This window comes from Nuphar pumila, chromosome 14, assembly GCF_984573655.1.
Source record: "Nuphar pumila chromosome 14, dmNupPumi1.hap1.1, whole genome shotgun sequence".
NCBI lineage: Eukaryota > Viridiplantae > Streptophyta > Magnoliopsida > Nymphaeales > Nymphaeaceae > Nuphar > Nuphar pumila.
In genome coordinates this window covers 56033895-56055724 of record NC_143262.1, presented here as the reverse complement: position 1 = coordinate 56055724, position 21830 = coordinate 56033895, and the positions used below count along the sequence as shown (strand labels likewise).

Below are 21830 nucleotides of genomic sequence, written 5' to 3'. Positions count from 1 at the left end.
AAGAAAGGCGGATGTTCGATCGACTGTCCTGGATGGGGGAGATGCTGGATGGAAGATGGGTTGAAGTCCTTCCTTTAGAAGACCAACCTGATCACCGATGGAGTTGCTGGATGAACAAAAGTCTATTGAAGTTGTTCCTTCTCGATAATGGGATGGAAAGTGCTGATAATGGATGTGGGTGACGGGTATCTTCTTCAGAAGAAATATTGATCAGAAGCAATGTTGGTAAAAAAAAGCTGGTTGAAGTTCACGGATTGTAGGAGATGAAATTAATGGATTGCAAAGATGGATCTGAAGGAAGGGAAAGTCGATCTTCAGGAAAATAATGGATGCCTGAAGACAGAAGCTTGCCTCTTCTTAAAGGGGGAATGGAAGCTTCGAGAGGGGAAAACCCGTTGAAGATTGAAGGTGGAGATGAAGGTATGCGGTTGCAGATCGAACGATGGAGAGAGAAGGAAATAGGTGCGGGAAGGGGTCGTTGGAATTTTTCTCTATTTCAAAAAGGTGGTTCCCCTTTTAAGAAATTTCTGAAAAATGGTTAAGGAATGAGGTTTTTGGTAAAAATAGCTTCAAAAGCTTGAAAATCATCTGTTTTCCTTGTAGCTTTTCTCAAATTTTTTTATGTTATTTTTCCATTTTTTTATAGTTTTTAGAATAAAATCCTAAAGCTTGTGAGAAAACAAAAGATTAAAACTAATTTTTTGTGTTTTTGCAAAAATATTTACAAGAGGGATTTTTTTTTAGAATTTAAAAGCTATTTTGAGAAAATTTCTTCAGAAATGGGTTTTGATCCGGATTTTGAGGAAATATGGATTTAAAGTACTGGATTCGGATCCGGAGTTGATTTTGAATATATCAATATGGATTTTAATTCAGAAAATCTGAAGAATGATAAAAAATTTAGCTTTGGTTTTCTCAGAAAATGAAACCAGGGGCAAAAAGGTCATTTTTACAAATTTTTGAAAAATTTGGGGTGTTTACAGTGGGGTCAGTGGCTGCTGCTTCGTGGCTATCTCAAACGGGCTGTGGCCCGAAGACTCGCTCTTCTGCAGATTGTAACAAAATTGTGCTACATCAAGGAGCTTCACCCAATTTTTCTGATTGGCACTAACAAAGTGCCTAAGGTATTGCTCGAGTATCCCGTTGATGCACTTTGTCTGCCCATCTGTTTGTGGATGAAAACTTGTTGAAAACATCAAATCAGAGCCAAGTAGCCGAAATACTTCACATCAGAACTTGCCCGTGAAGTGAGCATCACGATCACTCACAATGCTCTTTAGTATGCCCCAGTGCTTCACCACATGCTTTACAAACAACTCTGCAGTTTTCTCTGCAGGGCACTCCTTGGAAGCTGGGATGAAGGTGACATACTTTGAGAAACGATCCACCACAACCAAAATAGAACTGAGGCCCTCTACCTTTGGTAGACTAACAATAAAGTCCATGGAGATGTTATCCCAGGGACGTTCTGGAATTGGTAGAGGCTCAAGGAGACCGACAGCCTTCTGATTTGTCCCCTTATCTTGCTGGTAGATGAGGCATGTCCGCACATACCCCTCAACGTCGTCTCTCATCTATGACCAATATTAGTCGCGCTTAAAGAGTACTAGGGTTCGCTTCTAACCAGGATGGTCAGCCCATAATGTATCATGGCACTCCTTAAGTAGTTCTCGACAAAGGCTTTCTCATCACGGCACGAAGATGTGTCTCCCTTTTGTTACGAGGAGGCCATCTTGTAGCCAAAATCGTCGAGTCTTCCCTGCCTGCGCCAGAGAAACAAGGTGTTGTGCAGTCGGATCCTTCTGTGTACCTTCACGGATGTGGCTCAGCAATGCGCCCTCCAAGTGCACTTCAGAAGGCTTCGCGCGCGCAGCTGCCAGTTCAGCCCTATGGCTCAGAGCATCTGCCACAACCTTGGTCTTTCCAACCTTGTACTCCAAGGCAAAGTCAAACTCAGCCAAAAACATCTGCCATCGAGCTTGTTTAGGCATCAACTTCTTCTGCGTCTGAAAATAGCTCGTGACCACATTGTCCGTCTTGACGACGAACTCAACACCCAAGAGGTAGTGCCGCCGGGTCCTGAGGCAATACACAATGGTGGTCATCTCACGTTCATGCATTGAATAACGCCTTTCTGCATCTTTCAGCTTTCGACTCTCATATGCGATTGGATGGCCATCTTGCATAATAACTTCACCAATGGAAAAGTCTGAGGCATCCGTGTGGACTTCAAAGGGTCTCGAATGATTAGGCAGTCGCAGTACTGGCTCCCTCACCAAGGCTTTCTTCAAGCCATCAAAGGCATCTTGGCATGCACCTGCCCAGAGTCATACCCGATTCTTCTTTAACAAATCTATGAGGGGCGCAACAATGAGGGAATAACCTTTGATGAAACGTCGATAATAGTTTGTCAAACCGAGGAATGACCGCAATTCTGACACTTTGCTTGGCGGAACCCATTCTTGGATGGCCCTTATCTTCTGCCCATCCATACGCAGCACACCACGCCCCACAACGTGGCCAAGGAAGCTAATCTCCTCCTGCCCGAAGAGACACTTCTCTCGTTTGACACAGAGGTCATTCTCCTTTAGCACTTGAAACACTGTTCGCAAGTGCCCAACATGTTCCTCCATGTTGCTGCTGTAAACCACGATATCATTCAGGTAGACTACCACGAACTTGTCTAAGTAAGGGTAGAAGATCTAGTTCATTAAAGTCGTGAACGTGGCTGGAGCATTTGTCAGCCCGAATGACATTACTAAGAATTCGTAAGCACCATAGCGGGTGATGCAAGTTGTCTTCGGCTCATCACCTTCAGCAATCCTCACCTGCTAGTAACCCGATCACAAATTTAGCTTGAAAAAGATACGGGCACTACCTAGCTGATCGAACAAATCCGCTATTAATGGCAATGGGTACTTGTTCTTCACTATGACCTTGTTCAAAGCACGATAATCCACACATAACTGTTTGGAGCCATCATGTTTCATCTGGAAAATGATTGGGGCACCAAATGGGGCTTTTGATGGACGAACAATGTCTGTGTCCAATATCTCATCTAGCTGCCTGCGCAGCTCCTTCAGTTCAGCTAGCCCCATACGGTATGGAACCATTGCGGGAGGCTTCGCTCCCAGGGTCAACTCAATCTTGTGGTCGACCTCACGTCTTGCCGGAAGACGCTTTGGCAATTCCAAAGGCATCACGCTCCGAAACTCCTCCAATAGTGGGGCTAGGGTTGGCGACACTGCTGCTTTTACCTTCCCTTCTTCCGCGTGCACTGCCACTAAGAATGTATGCTCTCCATGCTTGACACCCTTATTCGGCTGCATTGTCGATAGCACCGAAGGCTTGCCTTTCTGCGTAAGGCACTGCAATGTGTGGGACAGGTCTGACCCCATGATCGTCAACATATTAAATTTTGGCAGCATCATAATATTCTGGCTTCGCAGAAACTTCATACCCAAAATCATCTTGAAATCGTCTAGGGACACCACAAAGAAGTTGGCTTTGCCAACCCAACTCCCCACTTGAATAGCCATGTATCTTGCTTCGTTAAAAATGGGCTTGGCCTCAGAGTTTATCATCTTAATGGTCCTCTGCTTTGGCCCAGGCTTCAAGCCCAACCGTTCTGCCTCTTCTCACGAGACAAAGTTGTGTGTGGCACCAGAGTCTATCATTGCCGAAGTAGACTTTTCATTTATAATGACTTCCAAGTACATAAGTTCTTTACTGACCTGCATGTTCTTAGCTGCGCAACTTCTATCCACGTTAATTGATCGCATGGCCCTCATCCTTGGTTGCATCACTTCAGTGTCACTGCATTCAGTATCGCTGTATTCTTCCTGTGCAACATTGACTTGCCTGTCGTCCTTTACGAGGCACTTTGGGCACTGCATGGCGATATGTCTATCACCGCAGAACCAACATGTCACAACCGCACCCTTGTTGTTGTTGTTGTTAAGCTTTGTGAAGTTTTGTTTCTTTTTGGATTGATGGCGTGTCGATGCCTCACCTTTATCATTGTGTTGCTCATCCTTTTTGCCTCTGTGGTCAGGCTTCTTCCTAACTTTGGTTGATGGGGTGAAAGGCTTACGCCGAGTGTCAACTAAGTGCTCGGTCGCCACATATGCATCTTCCAAAATATGGGGGTTGCTCCTTTCCACTTCAGACTGTGCCCATGGCTGAAGTCCTACAATGAACCAGTTGAGCATGTCGTCTTCTGGCATATTAGGTGTCTCTAGCATAAGCTTCTGCAATGTTCTGACATAGTCTTGCAACAAACCAGAGTGTTTGAGCTCACGAACCATCCGGTATGTCTGTCTCTACGCATTTCTTGGCATGAAGTAGTTGCGCAACTCCATTTTGAAGTCATCAAAGATGTCTATCACACATTGACCCCTCTCCATGTCATTACGCTTCCGCCTCCACCAAGCGATAACGTCTCCATCAAGTAAGGTCGTTGTAGCCTTAATCCTCAGATCTTTAAGGGTCACATTCTAGATATCCAAGTAGTCTTCTACTTGGAACAAGAAGTTCTCAATGGTCTTGCTGTCACGAGAACCATTGAATTTTGCGGGTCTTGGCACATCAATCCTTGATGGCCTCTTATAATTTCTGCCATTTAGAGTCACCGTCCGCTGCAACGTACGGTTCTTCAAGTGAAGCTCCCCTACTTCAGTCTGCAAGTCGGCCATTATAGTCGTCAACGAAGTGACCTAGCCCATTAATAAGGTTACCTGCTCTTGCAGGCTCGCCACCACATCATTGAGTCCATTGAATGATTCACATGCGCGTGAAATCACTTCTTCATGCGAAGTCATCTCTTCCACCAGCTTGTTAACAGTTGCAGCCAACTCTTCTTGGCCCCGAGGTGAACCCATCTCCTCAGCTTCAACAACTGTTTTGCCTTTGGTGTTGCGCAAGTTTTGATAAGGCGCCACGATGTGTTACTCACAAATCGTAGCCTGTCGGTCTGACTTCGGAGTCCCTTCTTCAACACGAGAACGAGCTCTGATACCACTTGTCACGGGCCTATTTCCTTCAATGGGCCAGCGCGGCACGATGATCCCTCCTCACCGCCACAAGCCCACTTGTCAGCTCGCTTGTCGGTTGCGGAAGCTTGTAATAAGAGTGCAAGAGAGCAAGAGAGAATTGAGGGAGAGAAATTGCAATCACAAGAAGCAATCACAATGAGGGTGAACAAAAGAAAGCTCAACGCATTTACTTCATTCATAATTTTGCCCGCAGGCTATTACTGTTCAAGTATACGGGCTGCCCCTTTGGGGTATTGATTCACCTAAACTGGACAACTTTAATCAGACTCAACAAAAGCAAAACAGACTCTAAACGCAACTGTACAATGTAAGTCGCAAGGGAACAATTTCAACGGTTCAATTTACTACTTTTGTTTGACCATCGGTTTAGGAGTGGTAGGCTATACTATATTTCATTTTGGTTTCTAAGAGGTTGAACTATTTCTTCCAAAAATAGTTGATGAATAGGGAGTCTTGATCACATACAATGGACTTTGGCATTCCATAAAGTTTTCTTACATTATGGTGGAAGGTTTTGACAATAGTTTGGGTAGTGTACTTGCAAGGTAAGTCCATAAAGTGGGAAAACTTGATGAATCGGTCAACTACAATGTAGATGACCTTTTTCTTGTTGGAGGAAAAAAGGCCTTCTATGAAATCCATGAAGATGTCAGACCAAGCAATGGGTGGAGGTAGCCGGCAGACTTGATTACCTCATACTTTTTGGCTTCACACGTGAGGCATTTTTTTACAAACTTTGCCACATAATCTTTTATCTTGGGCCAATAAAACTTGCCCTTGATTCATTATAGAATTTTTAAGAACCCTTCATGTCCACCTAATGGAAATGGTGGAGGAGATTAGGAATTATTTTGTCATCTTTGCGAAGTAAGAACCTCCCCTTGTAAAAACATTGCTTCTCCCTTCACTTGGTGATGGGAGTGTTTATTTGGATCCTCCTTAAGTGAACTCCTAATCCTTTGAATTATCTTTTCATTCTTTTGAATTTGGCAAGCCCTTTTTCATAGGTCGCATGTTACTACAGAGAGCACACTTAATCTCACTTTGTTTGCTTCTATGTTGGTAATCCCTTGGGAATGGATTTTGCATGAGACAACTTCTTGAGTGCCCCACAATGTTTGGAGAGTCTCCTCAAGGTTTATGTCATCTTTCCTTGGCCTATGAGCCCTGAGGTACATGCTTCTCCCGCCCTACTCAAAACTCATTTTCATCTTTCTAATGTTCCAATGGACCATTTTCAGGGATCAGAGCCAACTCATCCCTAGAACTACATCAAGCCCTTTGATGGTAAGTATATACAAGTCAACATTGAACATTGACACATTGGGGTATACACTCACACACTCGAGGCAGTTGCCATGTCGTACTACCTCATCAAACATGGGTTGTTCCTTTACTTCGCAACCAAGATTTGGTATGAAATCTTCTCGCATAAAATTGTGGGTTGACCTAGTGTCAACCAACACCTCTACTTGCAGTTGGAACATCTTTTTATTCACTTGCATGAAGTTAGGAATGAAAACTTTAGAGAGGGCATGAAAAGTGATTCCATGGCCTAGGTCCAGTTCCTCCTCCGAATCATCCAAAGTGTAGACCAATTCATCCCCACTTGTCTCCTGTTCACCTTCATAAACAAGATATATTTTGAGGGCCTTGCATCTATGTCCTAGCCTTCACTTATCAATACAATTATATCATAGCCCCTCATTGCGTCGATCCACCATTTGAGATTTACTAAAAAGCTTAGTTTTAATGGGAGTTCAAATTTGTTTTTAACATCCTCTTCCTTGCCTTGGGTGCATGATCCTAGCTTATCGGAGGGTCAAGTAGGCCTCCTTATTTGGCTGAATTTCTTCTACCTTTCTTTTACTATTTATACTTTTACAAAGCACTCTTCCAATGTCTCTGGGGTCTAAAGTCATAAGCTCAATTCAAATCTCTTCCTTGAAACCTCATGTAAATGTATCAATCAAGGCAAGTTCACACCAATCACCACACATTATGCTTAGGTTCTTGAACTCGCCTTGATATTATTGGATGGACCATTTTTGTCTCAAGTTCTTTATCCCCATATTATGATTTATATATGGAGAGAGTCCAATTTTTTTAAGAGTTCTCTTTCAAACTCTATCCAAGTTGGTGTTCTACGGTGTTATTTGCACCAACGGTACTACCAAAGTGCTTCAACTTCAAGGTGAGCAACAATGCATCCTAATATACTTTTATGGGGACTCCTCAATTTACATAGTATTATTTCGAATTATACAACCAATCATGGGGGTCTTTCACCAAAAAAATAGGAAATAATATCTTCATGGGTCGCTAGAGAGATGACATAGTTGAAAGTTCTTAAACTGGATCCATGATCTCCCGAGTGTCAACCGAGGATGAAATCACTCAGATCTTTCTCTTTACAATCATCATGCTCCTCGTGATCGTTGCTACCTCTGATGTTGAATTGCAGGAGCTAGGTGGTCTTTTGTATAGCGGTATGGAGTTGCTGCAACATCAGGGTGAGGTTTGCTATGATAGTCTCTAGGGTGGTCATCCAATTTTTGACATCTTTAGTTTTAGCGTTGGTGTCTTCTGCGAATTGGGTGAAGGTTTAGATGGTCAATTTGAGAGTTTGGTCTTGAGGCTTTATAGAATCTATAAAAACTTTGCTCTGATACCACATTGATGCATTTCAGTGAGAATAAGTTCAAGTTTTAGGGCATAGGTGGACTGAGTTAGGTTAGTGTAACACCCTAAAATATTTAACTAAAAAATTAGTATTTTTTTTAAATCATAGCAGAATCATTTATTAATACTTTGGTTAAATAAATCAGGCGAGTTACAAGCGTTAATAGAAAATTTTATTCCATTTAGACAAAGCAAAAATTTTGCCATTATTATATAAAAATCACAATTAATATGGAAATAAAAGTCATTAGAGTTTCGCAGAACAAATCTAAGAATTTTGCGATCTCATGGCTCTATCCGCTGTGGTGCCCGCAATTGCTCCATAAAGGTTATTCACTTCCTAAAAAATAATAAAGTTAAGAGGGTCAGACTACAACCAGTCTGCGTAAAAAACACACAAGCCATTCATCATGTCAAGTGTATATAATACATTCATTATTCTGATATGCAATAAAGGCATTCATTCATAGATGTATGCAATTCTTATAATAGACATGAAATTCATATGCAAGACATGCAATTAGAACCATAAATTTATTTAACAGAGCATTTCTCATATTTGTATTACAAAAATAAAATACATCACCCACATGATCCAATCACATCTAATTTCTCAAAAAAATATTTAGTTATATTTTATTAACCTTTCCTATGTGTACGCACAAGATGAGACATTGTAGCAGACCGAGACCACACAGGGGTTCATTATGTGATACTATTTATCTTTTGTATCCCGTATGACTAGTTGTACAAATACCTTAAGGGGATGGTCCATGACCGAGAGAGTACTCTTTAAAGGTACAACTAGAATATAATGCATTATGAGACTTCTGCAAAAGACATAGATCTACCACTTAGGACATGTTAGTAGTCATGCCCCTATAACTCTGAGGACTAAGGATCGAGTGAGATGCCTCGCTATCACAAAACAAAAAAAAATCCCACAGAGTTTGCACCATCTATCATTTCCAAGGTAAACCACATGTTTGGTAACATACACTGTCTTTCATGTATACTGAGAACTAGGAAAACTAATAACATATACCATCTTTCAGTTACACCTAGAATCCAACAATTTAAATTATCTTTGCATGTATTACTTTGTTTATCATGTTATGCATTTACAATACACTATTGGATATTTTTAACCATGTGCCCAACTAGAGGCATTTCAGGTTCATGCCTAACTTCCTGTCTTACTGCACACTTATGTCCCATGTCACACACATACCTAGTGCTCTTATGGCACTACAACGGTTTCTCAGTACTATAGTCTCATACACAAGCCAAACATCGGTGCATGCATACATGTAACAACAACAAACATAAATCAATAAGCAGTTTCATATGATACCGGTCACATGTCATATCATATTGCACCTAATCATTGAATAGGGTGACCAAATCATTTCATGAAAATCCTCATGTTCTCATGCATATATGCAATTATAGTATCATGCTTGCTCATTTGCTGAAAAGGTGTACATGATTTCCTTACAACACACATGATTTTGTAACAACAGATATCAAAATAGTGTTTCACTACTTTTGTACACTTTACTATCAATTAGGGGTACCCATAGCACAAATTGAATGGCCAAGAAAGAAGGTAACCCAACCATTATTACTTTTCATGGCCTTTCAAAACCGATATATATATATATATATATATATACAACAACAACAACAACAACTACGCCTTCATCCCAAAACAATTGGGGTCAGCGATATGAACCAAAAAAGAAATTCATTTTGGGTCCTCCACATGAATCCTTTTCCTCCAATCATTTCTATCCAACACCATGTCCTCGGTGAGGTTCAAAGCATTCATATCCTTTCCTATCATCTCCATCCAAGTCTTTTAATATATATATATATATATATATATATATATATATATATATATATATATTAAAAGACAAATGTGTAGGCTGGGGTTGGGGCCGACCCCACTTGTTATGATAATTAAACCTGTGATGTCTCCTCACAAACTGATGTTCCCCAACTGCTCTTGCCATACAGGCAAAGACCCCATTGGAATAAATGTTTTTGAAAGGCAAGTTGGGTTTAGACTAACCCACCAGTTATAATTCAAGGTACTATTGGGGTTTGAACCTGTATCATCGGACTCGTATATATATATATATATATATATATATATATATATATATATATATATATATATATATATATATATATATATATATATATATATTTGAAAGGGTTTTGAACATGCAACGCCAAACCAATATACAAATACATAAATTCTTTTGAAACGGTTTTGATCATGCAACGTCCACGCCCATGGTGGTGTGGCCTACATTTTTTAATGGGGATCAAACCTATCCCTATTCTATATTTTGTTTGTTGTATTAACTTAAATTTTTTTTTTTTACTTGGTTGGTTCGATTTGACCCAACCTGCTGCACCTAAGCAGGTGCAGCAGCCGCTGGCCGGCCTGCTCAACACAACAGACTGAATCTGCTATGTTCACAGGGTGCAACATTCTATGAGTTTATATATATATATACAGCTGCGACAAACATAATGTTTGTCATAGTGTCCAAAGAAACAACATATTGGGGATTGTGCAAGCCCCAACCTACCAGCATGCTACTGTGCACAACATTTGCACCCAAAAGAATACTGTGCACCCCATAGCAGCCTGCTATGCTCAGATCATTGACCGAGTCTCCCTAGGGTCAAGCTGGATCAGGTTGACCCGGCGTGGTCTAGTATGTCCTCCCTGAGCTAGGTCAGTTCGAAAAGAAAGATTTTGTTGTATTTAAGTTTAAGAAAATGCTTCCATAGACTATATGTGATTGAGAGCTTAATTAGAGTCAATATTTGAAACAAATAAACATATAGTCATATATAGATAGGATATTCAACTCTTGTATCTTATCAATTAGATTCATTTCTCTATTAGCAGACTTGGATAAATCAAACTTTAGAGAAACCATGGGCTTAAAAATCAAATGCATTCAATCACGAGTATGTGTTAGACATAAAGTCGATCACAATAAATACAAATCAATTACATGCAATAATAGTTATGTATAGACAAAATACCAAGATTTTGAATCTCCTCTGGATTAAAGATAGATACTCATGAAGTAATTTGATAACTAGCATGCATTATCAAACCTCATGAAACCACATGCATATGTGATAAATTCCCAAACAATGAAGCAAAATTTCTAAGCCGCACTTAATAAAAAAAAGACAAACGATTACGTGAACATGTAGGACAAATCAAAGACCTACTCGAAAAGGTTAAATAGAAACAAACAAATCATCGAATCGGGAATGGTTATTTATGAATCGCAACACATAATTTGAATCAAATTATCATGCTTCATAAACGGATTTGAAATAAAAAAAATCGGTTTCTTCGAGTCCATACTCATAACAGTGTGATTAAACTCATCACCTTTGTGACATCGATCTTGCCTGTCATGCGGGATCGATGTACATAGGAATGTAGATCCAGCATGGCCCTTACATGTTGGTCCCTCGTCTATGAGTAATGGTACCATAGGTTGGACATACCCCAATATGTAGGTGACCTTAACAAAATGGTGAGCATTCTGTTTTATTCATAATATTATTATTATTATTTTTGTTTTTTGCTGGGGTTGGACAGACCTGCAGCCAGTCATGATTTGCATCAATGACTACTTATATGTATCATAATACATGTATCCCAGAATTGAATGTTGTCCATGGAACACCTAACACTGTATATACATGGATCTCGTGTGTGCCTACCTTTCGAAAGATCAAGACACCGAAAAAGGAAGGTTGATCGGGTCATTGCTTACTTCAGATCTGATTGTTGGTTCACTATGGCTCTATGCCTTCCTCAACCAGTCGTACCTCCCTCAACGAAGGCCTCTACCTTGAAATTGTGTGAGAGGGAGATGATTCGAGAATAAAGGAGAAGGGAGTAGGAATTAACAAAATTAGAGAGCTATGGAAAGATTTGAGAAGAGAGGAATAGGCGTGTAAGGGGGTATGGAAACCCAAAAATCTTTTCATTTATTTATTCATTTTTTTGATTAGTTGCCAAAATTGTTTTATTGAAACCAGCACCACTCCAATTATGCGTGTGAGAGGCTGACGTCTCATGCCAAAGATTTTTTTCTTTATTGCCTTTTTTTTCATTGTATATATTTTTTTCAACCTTTCCTTATTTTATTTTCTTCCAGCCATGCTTATATGGCAGCCATATTGAAAAAAAAAACATGTATAAGATAAGGTGAGTCAATACTTACCTTAATGTGATTTTTGGATTCCCTTTTTCTTCTTTCCTCATTGATTTCTCTCATTATTTTTTTTCTTTGACTTAAAACCAACTAGAGAAAACGTGTAGGCCTTTAGAGTAAACCAATATTGTCTAAATGGAAAGTAGAATCATCTAAATACATAAAATGTGTGGGTATGAGAGCAATTCATTATTGCTCAAAAATGAAAAATATAGTCATCTATAAAATATAATATGTGTGGGTATTGAGAGCAATTCAATATTGTTTAAATGGAAAATAGAATCATTTAAAAATATAAAACATGTGGGGCTATACCACCACGTATTTGTCCTTCCCATTTTTTTGACTACTTTCCTTTTTTTATTCTTTCTTTCTCTCTCTCTCTCTCTCTCTCTCTATATATATATATATATATATATAAAGTTCCTTTTTTACTATATTTCTTGCTCTTGTTAGGTGGGTCCCACTAGAGGCGTGACACCCTATCCACCATATTATATTAGAAATTATTAAAATTTATATCTTTATACATTTTTATTTTATATCAACTCTGGTTTCCTAATAAATCTTAGATCCTATTTGGATCACCTATTATTTTGGATCTCTAAGAATCCAACTCTAATTTTCAATTGAATTTCAGATTTATCTGAAATCCAGACCCAATTACCATATCCAAATCTATATATTGGATCCATATAACTTTATTCGGATCCAAGATTCATTTGGATCAAATTTATTTTATTTAATAGTATATTCAGTATGAAGAAAATTCACATTTATTTATTTAAATAAATGTCAAAATTTTACAGTTAGAGTTTGGGTCAAAGTCAAAATCGGGTAACAAGTTAGGCTTGGTATTACAGGGTTTGATAAAAAAATCTGTTATGCCCAAATAGTATAATAGAAAAATACAAAAAATTAGAAGATTAATCTAGACAACTTAATTAATATACATGCCAAATTTCAAGGTCAAAGGCTTTACATATTGGTAGAGATATTTCAAACAAATTTCAGGTCAGAATATGTTTTTTGCAGGTTGTATTGGGTTTAAGGAAAACATACCCGATTTATAAAATTTATAGCTTCGTACAAAGATATGATAAAATCAGGATTGTTGGAGGGTCTAAACTAAGTATCCTAAGGAAGCTTGGGTGAAAATTTAAGACTCAGAAGACTAAGGTTTAGGCTAGGCAACTTCAGAAAGATTGATAAATTTTTTGCTTTGTTAGAAAATAGGTTTTGGGTAGAATTAGTTTAGGTAGGGTTTGAACTTAGGTCTAGCTTAGGGAAAGGGTTCTAATGGCTTAGAAGATTTTGTTTGAGTGTGATGAGGCTTGCTGAAGGTCTGGGTTATCCGAGGTTGGCCAAGGTTTCGTTGGATTGACCGAATCCTCTAAGAGTTGGTATAGTCCACATGGATGCGTGTTCTTAGTCCTTAGGCAAATTAGACCGAATAAGAATCTAATCACCTTCAATTGGCAAAGGAGAGCTCTTAAAAAAGGTGAAACAAGTTAGGAGGCAAAGACTCACAAGAGGGTATGAGAGAGATAAAAAGAGAAACTTTCAAGAGAGAGGGGGACACCCAAAGAGAGAGAGAAGAGGGAGATAAGTTTTAGAGAGAGTGAGAGGCAAGAACTGTAACGCCCCAAATTTTTAGCTCAAAAAACATGAATTTTATTTATATATAGCTTGAAAATCATAACGAAAATCATTTGCTAAAAAGATGGGACGTGTTTTGCAGTATTTGGTATCTACTTTGAAGTTGTCTCTTGTGGTTTAGGTGGCTTACATTTTTTGGAGGACGGGTAATGGATTTAGATTGGTATGATTGAGATCCATTTGCATGTTTTGAACCTTTGGAGTTGTATCAAGCTCACCTGGTACTTGGCCTGCATCATCAACCCATGTGTGTTCAACCCAAGGGTATCTAAATAAAACTTGGAGACAGTTGAAAAAACATGGCTAAAACTTCAAACTAACATTATTATATGTGGTTCCTTCATTTTGCTTTTCCTTTCTTGTCTTTGTAGCTTTGCAAAAAAAAAAAAAATCCCAAATGAATAGAAAAGTAGTCCAGACAAAAAATATGCTGAGTAGTACATTCGGTGGCACCTTGGTTCCTAGTGCACCTGGGCACTTAGCAGCCATGCCAATATCTGGCCATCCAGTGTAGCAATATGTTCCTCCGGAGTTATCCACTTTTCCAGCCCAGCCCATTGGGCATTATAGCTTTCCCAGGCTTCAAGAGAGCTGTAGCTTCTAGCATTTATAACACTGATAATGCAACATTTGGTTTCAGAGAATTTAATTAGTAGAATTAGAATCCCAAGTTCCCCTAGGGCTATGTTTGGGAGCCTTGCCTTTGGGACGGAAACAACACTTCCATGTGTTCCCAGGATATGGTTTTGACAAAATATGTGGTGTTGACAGAAACTTAACTGTAGTAAATGGTCTTGAAATGTGGTGTCAGGGCTGACAACTCCAATTCCAATGCAATGCTTTGGCAACGGTGCTGATCCCAAACAGCAAAGAGCATTGATGAAGCCTCAACACTCTGATTCAAGGCTCCCAAATAGTGTCTAAATCCTTTGGTGCTCACGTCTCACATAGAACAGTCGAAAAGGGCCCTTTTTCTTACTTGTTTCCCACCCTTGGTGTAATGAACCATACTCTGACATGGCCCCACATTTTTGTATGAAATGATGAATTTTTAACCAAAGCACCTTCATTCCTTCCTCGGGAAAAGTATTTCTCACATTGGTGAGGGGGATACAAAATGCATCACACTTGAAACAAATGGGTCCTTAGACAGTGAATTTAGTAGAATTGGATTTCACTTCCACCAAAAATGCATCCACACATTAATGAGAACAGATTTGGTACTCAATCGTGTATCTTTGCAAGGTACTCAGCCCAATGAATTCCATTCGTTCATTGAAACCATCCAGTAATTAGGCTAAGTACTTTGTGTTAGAGAGTCCAAATCTGTTGTGGATACTAAGACTGATCCTAATGCAGCAGCTCACAATCCTAACGAGGAAGACAAGGAGAAGATCGAGTCCAAAGCCTCATGAGGAAGCCTGTCCAGGACAGAATCCTAAAGACCAGAAGAGTCTAGAGCGTTCAAAGTCATGTGGGCTTGTATCTAGACAATCTGAATCTATACAGATTTCAGGACAATATGAATATGAATAGGAGATTCAGATTGAGTCCTGTTGAGAGAAAAGTGTCCAAATACAAGAGAGGAAATGACAGTCGTCAAAAACATGTACAACCTGGTTAACACTATAAACATATGAGCCTCCCTCTCGTTGACAAGTATAAGAGAGAGAGAGAGGGCCCAACCTTGGACGCAGATCCTCTAGGATCGGACCACGTTGAAAAATTTTGTCTTCTTTTCTTTGGTTGCTGGAGTTTGTATTGCTTATGTCCAATACTTTAACACGCGTTAGTCTTTTGCCTTTAATTAAAAAAAAAATAAAAAAACGTTTGTACTTTTTATCTTTCTCTTTCTTTAAACACGAACCTCTCTCTCTCTCTCTCTCAATCGCCGTAGGTTTTCTGAGCTTATTCTGTGTGTGCATCTGAGACTGCAAGGAAGCCCTTTCTCTCTCCCTGCTCTCCTCACCGTGGGTTTATCTCCGACGAATACCCCTAAGATCCGGCGAGCGAGTGTCTCGTCAGTCTGCACCTCCTCAATCTCACTGCGTCTGCGAGGAAGCCATTTTCTGAGGCAAGCAAACCTTAACCACTCTTTGTGGTTTTCTTCTTTTTCTTTCAATAAAGTTTCTTTTGAGCCCTTAAATATCCAAGTCAAATGCTTAAGGAATGACGGGAATGAAATTCATGGTTCCTTAGTTAAGAAGCCCTAACTCCAGACCTCTTAGCCTTAGTGTGTTTCTTCATCGGGCAGGAACGCCGAATCAGTTGTGCTGGCTCAGAATTCATCACTTATTTGATAAATAGTCTTGTTAGATATTGTCTTTGCAGCATGCATATTTGAAAGTCTCTGTGCTTTGAGAAATTAAAATGTTATTGTTAATTGATGCTATAGAAATAGAATGTTGAGATGTCCTGCTTTGGATGCAACTTGGCGTTCCTAAAAAATATACCGAGATCTCTTTTTGGAGAAGAAAAAACAAATTTGAGAAGATTTTTTTTTCCTGTCTGGATTGGTGGATTTTGGAACCCTGGAATGGTTTAGGGAGGTTGATATGCTGCCGAGAATATGAAGTTGGGTTGCTTGCTTGTGTCCGTTTGCGTCAGCCTTTTTTTGCATTTGATTTCGCTCTTGTATAGGTTTTCTCCATCCGTGCATCTGGTTTTTAGCGACTTGAAAAGGATCATGACCTGAATCTAACAGCGTGGTGGATAAAATGCTTATATTATGTGATCTTTAGCTTCAGATGTTTCTGATAATGTGAAGTGGACACATTTTTCAGAGGGGGTCATCCTGAAGATTTGTTTTGGTTGATTTGTGCATGTCTTGGCAGAGTTTCTGTAGCTTGGTTTCTATGTCAGTTTTACTTTTGGGCCTGGAATTGTTCTTTATGTTGCCACAGGAGGTTGATTTTGATATAATATTGATTAGAGGAGCTAGAATACTGTTGTGTTTGGTTGTGTTTTGTCACAGGAAGTTGGGCGTGGAATTGTTCCTTCAGATCAGCCTACGTGAGCATAAAAATTGTAATCTCCTTTGGATCCACTACAGATATGGAATTCCAGTAATATGCCAATTCTCATATTGACATGGGACTTCCAGTAAAACAGATCAAATACTTTTCTCTGCTGTCTGCATTCTCTGTTCTAGCTCTCTCATCAAAATTTTGCACAGATTATATAGTGATTATGGAAATATCAGATCACCTGTTTTTCCACACATAGTATAAACATGGCAATATGGACCATCGCTTGCCCAGTTTCAGCTCTGTGTAGTCATCATGCAGAGGGATGCAATTTCATCTCTCTGTGACTGATTTGTTGAAACTTGAAAGAGCTTGAACTATTAGGAGTCACTAACGCCTATGAATTAGGTGTAAATATAAAAGTAGAACCTTTTTTGTGATAGGTATAACTTTTGTCACTTATAGATAAGCACATCTTTCTGGCCAGTGGGTACCTAGGGCAGACATCTTATTGACTATAAGGACTAGTTTGCTCCTTGCTTCTTTTGTTTTGATAGGTTCACCTGACTCTGTACTTCTTCAAACTACTTGATAAAATATCATTCTCTCTAACCAAACCAAAAAGCCAGAAAGAAGTAAACGGAAAAAATACTACAGGAATAAAATGTGTTGCTTCTGTCAATGAAACTCTTGAATAACAGCAAGGAGATAAAGCTTTATGATCACCCACTTGTTCAATACTCTTACTTTCCTACCTGATTGTGTAAAACCAATCTTTCTTCCTAACTATTGCCCACCCAAAAAAACTGTAATAATAAAAAATTGACATATACTCTTTATCTAATTGATTCAAAACAATCCAAAATGCTCTGATTCGGAACAGGCTACAGAAAACACAAACACCAACAAAAGAAGCAGCACAGAACCATGTTTTCTACTGGAATTCCTTTCTACTGGAATTCCATATCTGTAGTGGATGATCGAGTGGATCCAGAGGAGATTGCTTTTGGGCATGGAATTGTTCTTTATGTTGCCACAGGAGGTTGATTTTGATGCTCACGTAGAATACTGGTGTGTTTTGTCTGCCTACTGAATCCCCTAAACTATCACAAGGATAGGGAGTAACACTTGTTTTTTTATCAATGCCAAAAGCTAATTCCAAAACTTTGTCATAGACATCTCTGCTATCATACATTTTTGCATTCCTAGCACATATGCTGTAAGACCTGTAAAATTTTAAAGAGTACATTTTTCATAAAATGAGCCTTTTTGTTTACTGTGGTGTGATTTGAACATTTAAAATTTTAAATTTAGTATTAGTAGCATGAACTCTAGTCAATTTTTTTGATAATTTTTGGCAATTATGTGTTAAACGGCAATCGTTCGTTACTATACTCAATTTTTAATGTATTAAACACATTTTTGGAGTGAGAAAATTTGTAAAATTAATTTAATAGAGTGATATTAGTTTTAATATGCATTTATGGTTGTGGATTCGTGTCCGAATGGGTTTGACCCAATGGGTCGATCCAATCTAGTATTGGTTTAATACTTTTGGAATTTGTATGGTTTAAAGAATTTTATTTTCTTATTTAAATTATTGTTGACTATGTTATTTTTATTTTATTTTATTTTCTTCTTTATTTTCTTTTCTTATTTCTTTTTTTTTCTTTTGTTGGGCGTGGGTTTCAGTGTGGGAACCGATCCATTTGGGTTGAGATCCGGGCACACCTTGTAAAGGAAGGAGGAAGGGCAGGTGGGGCCCACTAGGGCACCCGACCACCCCTCCCTCTTTTGCTTTTCCTTCCCAGCCAACCACCCTCTTGATCTCTTCTCTCTTTTACTCTCTCACTCTCTTCCTCTTGCTCACCATAGCCCGACCCCTACTCCTGTCTTCTTCTCCTTTCCTCCACACCAGCCGGCCCTATCTCCCTCTATCTCTCTCTTCTCTACTTCCATCTCCCTCTTTCTCTCACCGGTTGTGTGGAAAAACCGTCCCCCTTGGGCGTTTTGTGGAGGCCGACTACCCTCACCTCCTCTTGGATGGCATTGGAGGAGGATCGACCCCCTTGGTTTCTTGTTGGTGGTGTGCTCTGTCTTACCCACGAATTTTTGTGGATTCATACCTATTTCATCTAGATTTATTTTTGGGGATTTGGTGTTCTTAAGGTAGGATTACCTCTATCTATCTTGTAGAATACATGTTTAGGCATTTATCATGGAATACGTGTATCATGTTTAGTTAGGGATTCTCATGTTAGATTTATTGTAAATTTTAATTGACTAGTTAATGTATTAAATGATTAATCTAGTTTGTATTATGTTGAATCTTTGTGTTTAAGATGTGTGTTGGATTGAAATTACATGAAATATAATTCAGTTTAGTTATGATTATGTTAGATGCCTATTCCTACATAGTGAGCACACTCAACACTAAATGTTTGATGCCTACATGAGAATAAATTTTCAGATTTTTGTGAGGCTTTTCGATTACGTTTTTAGCTATGTTTACACGCTTATAAAATCAGTTTTGCATAGTTTTCATGTAATATGGTATATGATGACTCATAGGCATATGATTATGTTAGAAAATCTAGATTCTGATTCACATGCATGTGATTATGTTAACATGAATATGTGTAAATTCCCATGCTTATGAATATGTTAAAAGTTAGGTTCTAAATGCATTAGATATGTGTAAATTCTAATGCTTATGCACACGTTTTCAATCTTAAATATGAATGCACGAGTGAATTTGATTTACATGTTAAAATTTAGGTTCCAAATGCATAAATAGGTGTTAATTTTCATGCTTATCCCCATGTTAAATTGTAGATTCTAAATGCATGGATAAATATGAATGAATATTCACATGCAAATGAATGTGATTGAAAAATTGTATGCTTGACAGGTGAAAATGTACTATGAGTCATCAAGTGATGCAATGCCTATAGTAAATGCAATGACATTGGAAAGAATGTCAAAATCATGAATGACATGTTATGATAAGTGTGCATGACTAAATGATCATGCACATATGGAAGAAGTTGGAGGTTATGCTGAACATGACATAGTGTAGTGAATATTTGAAGTGTATTTTCTTGTTGAAGTTGGGGTCATGCAGAGCATAACGTAGATTAGTCAAAATTTGAAGTGCATTTTCTTGTTGTGGTACGGAGGTCATGTGAGTCATGACTTTAGTACAGTGGAGATAATGAGTGTTTTTGTTGTAGGTACCCTCGATTGTAATGGACCATGGGTATGCCTATGTTTGTTTTGATGTTTTGAATGTCATGTAAGAATGATACTTGTCTTTTTTGTGAAATAATGTGTGCATGTATGATTCATTCATGTCTCGTATGTGATTACAACTTGTAAAACATGCTATGTTTAAATTGATGTTATGCAAGAATTCATGGAGCACACTATGCATGAAATTATAATATGTTTGATGCATGTTATGTTTAAGACCATGATATGCATGAATGATTGAAGCATGTTGTTTATGAACTGTTATATATTGTGAAAAATGTTAGGAATGTCATGTATGATTCGTGAATTCTTTTTATGTCAATGCATGCTATGTTTGCGAACATAGCACATGCTCAGTTAGAAACATGATTGCATGAGAATTGCATATACATGCTAATTTTGATATGAACATTATGTTGATTGATTGATGACATGCTTGGAAACATGAGGGATATGGTGCCTGTCTAGGATTAGGGCGTTGACGCCCAATGTATGTGGCTAAATGCATAAGATGTTTAGAAACATATTTGGCATATGCATAAATGTTATAATATGAAATTGTGTTTGAATTATGTTATTGGATGCTAATGCATATGAGCATGCATGTGAATGTAAAAGAATGTTGTTTGGTCGCTTGTGGTTGACCTGTTTATTGCGCCAATGGTTATGAGTTTGGTCAAGTGAGAGACTTGACATTGATGTCATTGATGTGGCTGTAATGCATTAAGATGCATGTACGTATGAGTTACGCCGCTTGGTCATGTGAATGACCTATTTCTTGAATATGCAAATGAATATGCATATGAAATCATGTTATGAATTTTCCTATATTGAATGCATATGCATATGAAATGCCATAACATGTACGTGTTGAGTTCATAAAAGATGAAATGTATTGAACTTGAATGTCGTGAATGAACTTAATTATGAAATGCAGTAACTTGTACGATATGATTTCATATGAGATGCAATGCTATGGACTGTTATGTCCTGAATGCATATTGTTTATGCTTCATGAGATATTTGAATATGATTATGTTAAAATGTGATTTTTGTAGAATGATACATCTGTGATGAAATGGTTATTGTGTGCATATTATAAAACTGCTTAAACACATGAGTTATAGGGCATGTATCCTTATTCACCATCTTGTTGAATGATGCATCATGTTATTACCTATGAATGCTTGATATATTTTTTTCAAGTTAGGTATTGGTATTTTCTATTAGGCAAGTTGAATTAATGCCCAACAATATTTACAGATATCATTGTTGACGAGTGACACGAATGGCGTGTTGAGCTGCATCCTCAAGGGCTTCATTGTTACCTTCTTCGATCTTTTGGGGAGATTAGTTCTTGTGTTATTTTCAGACTTAAAGATTGATCAATTTGGATGTTTTGGAATGATAGAACTCTATGAATGTTCATTTCTTTATTTTTTGTATGTGGTTTAAAAATTTTCATACGATTTACTTTTTCTTAATTGTTTTTCTCGTGACCCCGGTCAAGATCTTAACCATTTTGAGAATAATTTGTTTTCGCATATCTTTAAGATTTTGGTTTTGTTAGGACTTTTATGTGTAATAAAATTCGATCCGGTGGTTTCGTACTGAACCTGATGCTAGTAGTATAATAATACACCTGTGCTTGCGCTCATGCTATGCCTCTAGCATTTGGTATAGTTGGAATGTAGTTACTTTGGGAAAGTTTTAACCAATCAATGAAAAAAAACTCTTAAAATGTGAGTTTTAAAAGGTTAAATTTTGGGGGGTATTACATATGCCAAGAATGCTCGACAATGCAACAACGTCAACCTGAACCCCATTCCTCTGCATCTTGCCAAACATCTGAAATGCCTTATTGACATGATCATTAATGCAATGCATGATACCTCATTCGGTGTGGCCATCCCAACAAATATTCTACCCACATTTTGCATACATACAAA

General features: G+C 38.3%; 1 long non-coding RNA gene across 1 annotated transcript; it reads left to right on the top strand.

The window, feature by feature from the left end:
• Positions 1 to 15566: 15566 nt before the first annotated feature.
• On the top strand, positions 15567 to 21326 carry LOC149816850 (uncharacterized). The gene is made up of 2 exons (XR_016427705.1): positions 15567 to 15737; positions 21145 to 21326. It is a non-coding gene; the product is annotated as an uncharacterized LOC149816850 (long non-coding RNA).
• Positions 21327 to 21830: the final 504 nt, after the last annotated feature.